Below are 9,312 nucleotides of genomic sequence, written 5' to 3' on the forward strand. Positions count from 1 at the left end.
TGTGAAAATGGTCTCCTAGCTTCAAAGAGGAGGTGACACACAGGTTGAGAATCAGTGTTACAATTGATAATATTCCCATCACTACCTATCAATTGTTGGGATGACAGGAATGTTATGATCCCAAATTTCTTTTAGTCCTTTTTCTTACTGATCAGTTCAGTCTAGGGAATATAAATTCCAAACACTTGTCACCGGGGCAGAAGCCAATATCTACTTTCTAGTTGGAACGTAATGTTCCCTTTTGGCAGATCAGAGACACAGTCTTCCTAAGTGTATACAACCTGAGCTCAAGCACATATGTAGAGATGAGAATGTTGGCTCTGTGAGTCTTTGCTCTGGGCTTATCTCTGTATTTTCCCTCTTATGCAATGGAAAAGGACCTGAGAAGTCACACGACCATTTGAACAAGTGGATTAAGGCCCCTTCTTTCAGGTGCATGAGACTCTTTGAGATGTCTGGACAGAGCAGCATCTTGGCAGCCATTTGTGTAAACACATCAGGAATGCCCAATATCACCATGCCCATGAGAGCTGCTGAGTTCAGTCTCAGGGGCTAGGATGCAGTCACAACCATATTAGACATCTCACAGCTGTTCCAGGACACTTCACTTTAGACACATCAGTTTGGGTGACCTCATCATGACCGCAAATATTTCCAGCTTCTCTCATGGCATTGGAAACAGCTTCCCAAAGACCAAGAAAAGGCCCATGAATGATATTCATTGGAGGCTTGTGATTGGAGACCTGGAGTTGTATCCATACTACTTCATTTATGTCTCACTATGATTGGTAGATCTCTATCAAGAATGGCCATGAAATACTTGAGTCATGAGAAGCAGGGTTTAATTCCTTTTGGGTCACTCTGGATGGTTTCCTGTGTACCCACAAATTTTTATTATAAGGTGACCTGCAGACTACCAAATGTTAGGACAGACTGGACTTGGGACAAATTTCCCATTTTAGGAGAGAACCCAGAGTGCAGAATGTCAACATGGCAGGAACTGAGAAAGTGAGTGCATGCAGTTGGGCTTGTGAGTAAAGAAATCTCAACATGGGACCCAAGAAAGCCATGCTCTGACACTTGATGTGAAGCATGTGGGGAGGACGGGTGGGCTCTGGATGAGATGTCAGCATCCAGAGAGTAAAGAAGAGGAGAATTCTGATTGTCAGGCTGTGGGTTTCAATGAAGACCATGGCCCTTACGTCTATCCAAGTGACCTACACCCTAGACACAGTCTACACTCTCTAAGAAGTGTCAGGAAGGGGAAGGGATGGAGGCTCAGGAGAGACAGATTGAGATAGATTGCTTGGAGTAAGATATTTATTAACAGTGTCAATAACTCCATGAGCAGAGAGACAACAGCACAGTCAGGCTTTCAGGCCCAGAAACACACAGGAGGACCATGGTTCCAAGGAGAGCATGTCGGAGTACTCATGGCAGAAGTGCGGGTTATCCAAGAATGACTTTCACGGGAGAATCCTGCAACCATTAGCTCTGACTCCCAGCTAGAAGACATGGAAGGCTGTGGGATGCAGGGTGTGTGATCACCAACAACTACTTTGATGTAAATTCACCTCCCTGATGAGAGACCCTAGTACGGAGGAGCCTGTTAGTTGAGGAATAAAAAATTATTTGTTACCAGCATCTGGTGGGCGACCAGGACAGACAGATGACAGTTGTTCAGAGACAGTGTTCTCTGTGTAACATTTGGGTCCCCAGAAATCATTCCCAGGTCACTGGGCTAGGCAGCAGACTCCATTTCCCAATGAGCTATCTCACTGGCATATACTACTTTTCTTCCTTCATGTGTAATTTAAAATATTTCAGGTAAAATCAATTTAGAAAATGTTATGTCCATGATTTATCACCTTGAGCAATCCCCGAGTTTATAAAGAAACAATCTTTCACTGGCATGGAACTCACCAAGTGTCTTATACTTGTTGTTCAGCCAATATGTCTCTGCCTGTCTCTTGCTTGACCAGGGCTGGGATTGCAAATTCCTGCCACATCCCTGGGTGCGAGTTCCTGATCCATCAAACTCAGGTCCTCCTACCCCTGTGCCATGCGTTTCTGACATAATCATCTCTCGGGCTCCCTTCCATGCCTCTCATAATGAACTCCCCATCAGCTCCTCTTCTGTTCCTTGAAATGACAGGCACTCACCTTACTAGGGTTGAGGCTTTACTCTGCTGGCCTGTAGGAGAAGAAACTATGTCAGTGGGTCAGCCATGTAGGTTCTCATTCCTGCCTCTCAGCTGTTCTCTGTGTGCACACAACAGGAGGGGACCAGGGCATCCAAAATGTCTACTGCATCCAGGTAGGCACAGGTCTGAGAATCAGCAGGACCTGACACCAGGAGTTTGCCTAATTTCTGTACAACACAGCATGTCAGATGACTACTAGTGAACTCACCCATATCCTGTCTCCCTTTCAGTCCTTTTCCCTACTCTACTTTCTTGACACATCTCTGCCTGCACTCACTGTGTCTCCCTCTTGCCTCCCTGACATCTTGCTTTCTAGCTGTCCCTCTCACTGTAGGCTGCTGCATCCTGCAGTTTGAGACTCAGGGTTTTATTCCCAGTCAGACTTCTGCAGTCATTCAGGCTGCAGCTCTTCCACCTCTTAGTTCTTCTACTTAGAGTAACAGAAGGCAGAGCCTTTCTGAAACAGTGGGATGCACATTTACATGCTCATTTGTAAACTTCCATTACACTCCACCATCTATGCATCTCTATCCTTATCCTGTAGTCCTAATGGCTTTAAATCAGCTTTGAACTCAGTTGACATGTAGGTTTTGTGTTGGGTGTACAAGACATTTGGAGCCCAGTGGCCTACAGCTTGCTATGTAACTGTAGATAGACTTGAACCCCTGATTCCCTTCTCTGGATTTCACAATGGCTGGAATTTTTTGTCCCCCACTGTGTCCCAATTTTTATTTCTTAGAGTACCCACAAATATTTGAAGACAATTTATTTATACAAAAGTGTAATGGGATTTTGCATAAGAACATTGTATTTTCCAGTATGTGTGTGTGTCTGTTTGTGTGTTGTGTATGTATGTGTGTGTTTTGCAGGGACATAATGTATAAAATTATCTGTTCTGCAAATATGCTTGAATTTAGAGTACTTCCCTAATCTTTTTCAAAAATTTACTATGAACAGAGCATAACCACATGTGAATATTTGCAAATGTGAACACTCATGTGCTGCTGGAGGACAACCATGGGCATTTTCGTTTCGGAGCTGTCCTCTCTGGATTGTGAGGCAGCAAAGTCATTGGTCTCACCCAGTACATAAGGGGGACAGCATAGGGAGCCACAGGGATCCTAGCTCATCAGCCTTTCCTAGCATCTGACAATTCTTTATATGGCTCCTGGGATGATGCTCATGTGAATGTTTGTGGAAAAATCATGTCAACTGAGACACTTCAATGGTTGTTTCATGATTTGGCTGAGGAGGGTGAGATTTCAAGTGTCCAACTCTCGCTTGTTGTAGTATTAATTTCTCCATACACATTTCTTTCTTTTTCTGTGTCCATTAATTTCCATTTTAGTTACACATGCCCAACTCAAAGAGTGTCTCTACTTATACATATCACTTCCTGTAACGTGTTATCTGCAAAAGCTGGTCTACCCTCATTTCTTCTACAGCAGACACAGTACTTCCAGATGAACAGTCAGCCCCTGAGGTTCCTACATGGCTACTTGAATTCCGTAGGAGCAGGCACTGTGTTCATCTGCATTTGCTCCTCTGATTTCCAGGTGGTCACAAAGGACAGCAGGCTCCATGCACTTCTGGAGGAGTTCAGGCAAATTTCCCTCCTTCTGTTCTCTTTTCTGTTCCCTACCCTTCTCCATCTCCCACAGATAAGAACACTCCTCCTGGGGAAGCTTGGGTGAGGCCTCTCCTGGACCACTTACCTTTGCTTCCACCACAGGAAGAACACCCATCCATAGAGTGGAATGATGACCACAACTTTGGACACAACCATCCTAACCATGGCTCCCAAGTTCAGCAGTGAAGGAGTCCTCTTGCCCCTTGTGTCCTCCAGGCCAGCTGTGGGGAATACAGAGGGGATGATGGAGGGGCTCACCACGGTAGTACTGGGAGCTATGGAGAGAAGAAAAGTGAGAAAATCATCCGTGGATGAAGTGAGGAATGTGTGAGTATCACACCTTGTCTCCTCGGTTGGATGTGGGATGCAGAACAGCTGGTAAAAGTTCACACAAGGAAGGGAACACATGCTTAAGACTGAGACTCCAGAAGAGTAAGCTTAGATGCACAGTTCCCAACTGTCCTGGCTGTGTGTTCACTAATTTTCATTGGATCACACGTAACTACGTTAGAAAACTTCAGCGATTTTTTTTCCACTTAAATATATATAACATACAGATATGGTTAGTTCATACTGAGTTTGCTGCTTGGACCCAAGAACCTGAGTTTGGTCCCCAATATCAATCTCAAGAACCTGGTGAAGGGTGCATGACCCTTTGTCCTAGCCCAAGGGACAGAGGCAGGCAGAGCCCTGTGAGTGGACAGGTAACCTGGTCTATGTGTCTAGTTCTGTGTCAAACAGAGGCAAGTGATGTAATCCGAGAGCTGAGGAGGTGGAGACAGATTTGTGCCTGTGGCTCACTGGCCTGCCAACCTAGCCCCCATGAAAAAATTAAAGCCGGTGAGAGAGCCTGTCTCCCAAAAGAAGGTGGATGAGAACTTAGGCTCTCCTGTAGCCACTACATACATAAATATATGTACAAACACACACACACACACACACACACACACACACACACACACACACACCTGCCATACACACTGAATATGCCAAAATGTGTAAAAGAAAAAAACACAATTTTAGCTTTAGGTGTGCAGCTCTGTCCAGGGCAGAATATATTCCTTTGCTTTACACACATAACTGAGAAAATTTTTCCCAATATTTACCTACTTGCGAATTCTAAACCAGGGGTTCTTGACCTGTGCATCATTATCCCAACATGGATTACATATCAGGTATCACATATTTCAGGTATTTCGTTGGGATTCATAAAAATAGGATAATTAAAATTATGAAGTAGCAATGATTTACTTTTAGGCATGTGGGTGCCCAGAACATGAAGAACTGTATAAAAGATTTGCAGATTTAGTAAATTAGAGAATGACTGAACTAGACACATACATAAAATGGTTCCTTTCTCTCTAAGTCCAGGCAGCAGCTATCAAACTCTAGTACAGTTCACCATGGTAGCTGTAGCCTGCACAGATAGCTGTCTGGGCACATCCTCCCATAGTTTGGCTTAGGACAGTCAAGAGGCACCTCAGGATGTTGTGGCACATGCTGTACTGTCCACCATCAGGAGGCAGAGGCAAGGAAGATTGGTGTGAGTTCAAGACTAGATGGGTCTATATCGTGAGTATTGGAAAAGCCAGGGCTACAAGCTGAGAAAATGATATAAAATAAATAAACAAGATAGAAAGAAAACAGGAAATAAAGAAGTACTCATATTTTTAAAAAAAGTGGGGTTGTGGGGAGCAACAGAGAAAGGTTGAAGGAAACAATGCAGCAACACACAGGACCCAGATTCTATTGGTCCCTATCCAGGAACACAAGGCACTACAATGGGCTCAGGGCTCCCAATCCAGGGGCCAGTTCCTTCAGCATCAGAGGGGCTGGAGGGATCAGAAGATAGAGCAGCCACATCATGGAAATGGAAACACTTTCTTAATCATGTTCTAATGACTGAAGAGACGGAGGAGAGAAGATAGGTGTGTCCTGGGGAACTATGAGGTGAACTGAGGGACTATGGTGACATGTGGCAGATACAGTTAGACCTGAGAACACCAGAACATCCAATGGCCCCTACTATATGTTCTGTGCTGACATTGGAGCTATGTGAAGATGCTGCATAGAGGTACCAACTAGAGCCCTGCCACAGAAACAAGAGAGTTGGCTCCATCCTGGAGAATTATATTCACCTTGAGGTCATTGGTGAAAGAGGACAGGACTGTAGTTAATTTTCAGAAAATAAGGGTGTGAACTATGGGGTACTGAAGCCTAGAGTCTACTCTGATTCTGTCTGAGCAGAGGATGACAGACATAGGAGGCAGCAAAGACATCTCACAACTGCAAGAAAAGATGCTGGTGGCAGATGTTTGGGCAGAGCCGAGGGAAAGGAATATGAAAGGAAGCTCAGACTTGTGGAACCTGATATGATATGTAGGGAACAAGGAAGCCACAGGTGTCAAAGCCTGAGTCATGGTGACTCACCATGAATGATGATGAGTTGGGTTCCAGCTACAGACTGCCACGACTTCATGCCTTCAGTTGTTTGCAGAAAAACTCGGCTGAAGTATGTGGCCTGGTCATTCTCCTTCAAGTTCAGGATTCTGAGGACACCAGATGTCTGACCCTGTGACCAATTCATGATGAGCCGGCCCTTAAAATGCTCATGAATAAAAGGCTGGGTGGAGTTGTAGATGTATTCCCCATGGTAGTTTTTCCATCTCCAGGCTATGCTCATCTAAGGATCCTTGGCCAACTCCCAGGGGAAGTAGAAGGAGAAGGAGATCTTGATGGAACCACCCTGGACTCCAGAGAGGAGAGCTGGTTGGTCGACACTAAAGACATTCTTTTTTGGATATCCTGCTGAATTCCCTGGGAAGGACAGGGAGAATCTGAAGCCACTGCAGGGATTTAAAGGACAACCCTGAACATCCTGAGCCTTCATCTTAAGGGAGGGGTGGGACACAGGGCAGGACTATCCCTATGGCTGCAGGGACAGCAAAAAGAGGGAAGGGTTGGGTTGGGCTCACTCTGAGTGTTGATCTCTTGGGGTAGAGAGTCCTGGCTGGCTCCTCTACCAGACCCTGTTCACAAGACACCCACTTTTCCCAGCCACTCTGTCCCCTCCTCTGGTTCAGTCCCTGCTAATGAGGGCCCCACCACTCACCAGTGTGTAGACATGCTGCCGACAGCAAAAGAAGGAGAAGCCGAGCCATAGCCAGATTCTGTTCAGGAAGTGAGACCAGCAGGGCCATCAGGAAGTCGAGGTTGCCCTGTCTAGTGACACTGAGGCACTCAGCAGTCCAGTGAGAATCAGGGTAAATAAAAACACACGCTCAGGCATTCTCAAGTGGAAGACTGAGTTGAGCAGGACCATCTCCACCTCCTTGTGGCAAGCATCTGCCTTTATTGATCTGGTTTCTTCTTTTCCAATGTTGCAAAAGATCCACCCATGTGGTTACTAACAACATGACAGGGCTCTTGGGCCCAGCTCCCACTCCTGGTTGGGAGACATATCCTAGCCCTTGGCATAGCTGGTTTTCCTCTCTGGTTTGAGCTGGTCTTTCTCTCTCTGACAGTGGCTTGACTCTCCTGTAATTCTGAATGTCAGCACTACTGAGTAACCAGCTCTCTCCCAGGGGTATTCGGGTACAGAGAGCAGTGGTTCAGGGTCAGCTCAGGGTGCAGGCAGAAACTGGAAGGAATCTATTCCAGATTGCTCATCACTTCCTGTATTCTGAGGGCTCCAGGCAGGTTCCTCTTCAACCAGAAATGTGAGCAGAAGGGGTGTGATGTGCATGAAGCAAAGGATTGTATTCTGCTCTTAACTGAGCTTTACACATATGGCTGTTTCATAGTTCTTTTACACATTCTGGTGTATCCACTGTGTGTGAACATGTGGATCTGTTACATCAGATGCGTGTTTGTGTGTTTGTGTGTGCATGTGTATGTGTCTCTGTGTAAGAATCTGTGTCGGTATGTCTCTTTGGGTGTATGTACCTGTGTGTGTGTGTGTGTGTGTGTGTGTGTGTGTGTGTGTGTGTGTGTGTGTCTTCCTGTGTGTCTATGTATAAGTCTTTCTATAGGTGTGTCTGTGTATCTGAGTGTATATTTCTCTGTGTGTGTCTATGCATCCCTGTATGTGTGTCTATGTCCGTGTGTCTCTGTGTATCTGTCTTTGTGTACATGCATTGGTTTATGCATGTTGAGGCTAGAGGAGAGCCTAAGGTCTCATCCTCCTCATTTCTTGGATCAGGCTCTCTCTCACTGACTTCAAGTTTCCCATGGACAGTAGATTGACTGGCCAGTGAACTGGACAGACAAGCCTGTCTGTACTTCCTCAGTCCTAGGATTAGAGCTCACTCAGCTCTGTTTGGTGTGGAACTAGACACATAGAACAGGCTAATTGTCCACTCACAGAGCTCTGCCTGCCTCTGTCACTTTTGTTAAAATTAAAGGTTTTGCTGGTCTCTTTACATGGACACTAGAGATCAAATCTGGTTCCAAGGCCTGAGCAGCAAACTCAGAAATGGGGGTAACAAGAGTTATATGAATATTTCTGTGTGATAGGTTCTTGAAAGCTTCATTTGCATGAAGAGAAATTCAGTGTGCTTGCTGGACCTGTCCTTATGCCCCAAGAGAAAGATAGACCTGTAATTCAGCCATCTTTTTCTGTGACTACCACAAGGGTGTAGGGGTGGGGGTGGTATCTGGTTCCAAGGCCCAAGCCTTGCTTCTTGCTCCTGAATTTGCAAACCTGTCCTAACTCAGCTGGTGTCAGGATAAGATTTTCAGGGTTTGGACACATCTACACCTCAGCCTTGCTCTGAACTAGCTCCCTGAGTTGCCTGAATTTCTGATCCCTCTTTTACTAAAAAGTATCATTAGCTCCATGAGCAAAGAGAGAACAGCACAGTTGGGCTCTCAGGACCAAAGACAGACAGGAAGACCTGGGTTCTGAGGACAGGACGTCAAACCCATATGGCAGAAGTGGGGTTATCTTGCTATCCCTGCTCAAGAATGTTTTGCAGAACAGTCCTACAGCCATACATGTTCTGATTCCCAAGAACATGAATTTGAAGGTGTAGGATGCTGATCTGGGTTCACCAATTACTACTTTGATGCACTCTCCTCCCTGGTGAGAGAAACTGGCACCTGGAGGTCTGTTAGCTGGGGACAAATAGACAATATCTCACCAGGAGCATGTGAGCAACCCTGAGAAGCAGAGGACAATTGTCCAAGGTCAGTGTACTCTGTGTACAATTTGGGTTCCCTGGAATCGCACCCAGGTCACAGTGCTAGGCAGCTGACTACATTTCCCAATGACACACACTATTGCTTTTGCATTAATACATAATTCAAAATACTTCACTTCAAATTAATATAGAGTATGACTACTTTATCACCTTGAGAAATTTCCTCTTTTTTAGAAGGGATCTTTCATTAGCCCTGGAACTACTCACTTAGGCTAGAATACGTGGACAGCCTATGAAAACCATGACTGCCTGACTCTAGCTTGTCCAGAGCTGTGAT

The 9,312-nt window shown here is 45.4% G+C and overlaps 1 pseudogene; it reads right to left on the bottom strand.

Moving 5' to 3' along the window:
* Pilrb-ps7 (paired immunoglobin-like type 2 receptor beta, pseudogene 7) lies at positions 3,916 to 7,618 on the bottom strand (annotated as a pseudogene).

Source organism: Rattus norvegicus, chromosome 12, assembly GCF_036323735.1.
Source record: "Rattus norvegicus strain BN/NHsdMcwi chromosome 12, GRCr8, whole genome shotgun sequence".
Classification (NCBI taxonomy): Eukaryota; Metazoa; Chordata; class Mammalia; order Rodentia; family Muridae; genus Rattus; species Rattus norvegicus.